The following is a 1,630-nucleotide window of genomic DNA, read 5'->3' as shown; positions in this document are numbered from 1 at the left end:
TTATTTTGATAACTGGCAAATAAAGGGAATAAATAAGGTATTTATCCTGCCTTTCTTCGATGAACTGTACCTCAGTGTAATTAAATAGTCAGTGAGGAGAAGTTTCTCTTTATAGCAGTTAATGAATGAAGAAATAATGGTAAAATGAGTATATTCACCTTTCTGAAATTCCTAATGAAGTAAGGGATCTGGGCGGTGATCATCATTGGCTGCTGACATCACAGAAAGACAACCAGGTATTGGGTACCTCCTGGGAAGTCACAACAGAGCATTCTTACCGAAGTAACAACATGAATCTGATCAGTCTTTGAGATGTAGCTGCTGATTTTCAGGAGATACAGGGGACAGAGGAACATGATGATAAATGACAACATGGAGATCCAATTAGCAAAATCCAGGGCGTAGGAAACTCTACAGGAAAAATGACCAGGTTCTTTAATAAATAAATAAAACAGTGCTTAGAGAGAGAGGGATGGGGAAAAGGAGAGAGAGAGAAAGACATCATGTTTCAAACAGTTTTTACAATGTGCAAAAATGCCCAATGTATATTAAGTTAGGAAAATCAGAATATAAAATTGTATTTATAAAGCAAATCCATCTTATTTTTTGAAGAAACATATAGCACAAGAGAAAAAAAATGTTCAAAAATAGTAAAAATGTGTGTGGGTAGCAGGATTATTGGTAATTGTGGAATACTGTATTTTTCAAATCTGCTTTAAGATGCAAATATTTTTATAATCACTGTCTCTCTTGGAATAAGGACAAGTAGATAAATTACTAAAAATATGTCTATAGTGAGGGGAAAAAAAGCATATTACTTTAACACTTGTTTTACATGTGGTGGCCCTGTGCTGTCCATTGAGATTCTGTTTTCTGCAAGAACACTGACTAATGCCATTGTAGTGTGTTGGTGGGTCCCATCTCCCTAGTAACAAGCATATATTTTATTAAGGGTCCTTTGGGAAAGACCTGAATTCAAAGGAATAAACCAGCCCTTCTAACTCTGAGACGGGCGTGAGAAGTTAGCCCTCACATAGCTGTTGAGGAAGGTCAGCGTCTGAATTATGCAGTCTGGCTTTTGGTAGGTGATGAACAGGAAAAGGAAACAGACCACCTCGACATAGCCCAGGTTGGGTACAGATGGTCTAAAAGCAACAAGTTTATTCTGTAATGTTGCCAAGGCAACAGCAGCTGCTTCTGGCATTGCGGAGGGTGAGGGAGGGAGAAAACAGGAGAAATAAAGAGGCAGAATGATTCTGTACATCTTTCCTAGGAAAATAGGAAAGAATACTGACTGTTTTCTGGGTGAACATGCTTCCATAACGCTTTAAGTGTCATCAGTGAAAGGCAAACGGTGTTTTTCACATTGCAATCTGCCTCGAACTAAAGAGGAACGCGGTCCCTCTTGTGATATTGTCATTTTCCTGTCTATGACTCCGAACAGTGGTGGATGGGGCTTTCTTACAACTCTATCCCCTTGAGTGTTAAAACACCTTGATGTTTTCTTGTGACGGTTACTGCGGCATCTATTCACGTGGCTGAAAGATGCTTATTATGTTTTGACTGTGTCTGGAAAGGACCTGCAAAGGAAGAGGACGAAGCAAGGAGAGTGTGGCAGTGAGGAGGGAAA

This window comes from Lipotes vexillifer, unplaced genomic scaffold (genome assembly GCF_000442215.2).
Source record: "Lipotes vexillifer unplaced genomic scaffold, Lipotes_vexillifer_v1.1 scaffold384, whole genome shotgun sequence".
Lineage (NCBI taxonomy): Eukaryota > Metazoa > Chordata > Mammalia > Artiodactyla > Lipotidae > Lipotes > Lipotes vexillifer.
Note: the sequence above shows the minus strand (reverse complement) of the source record.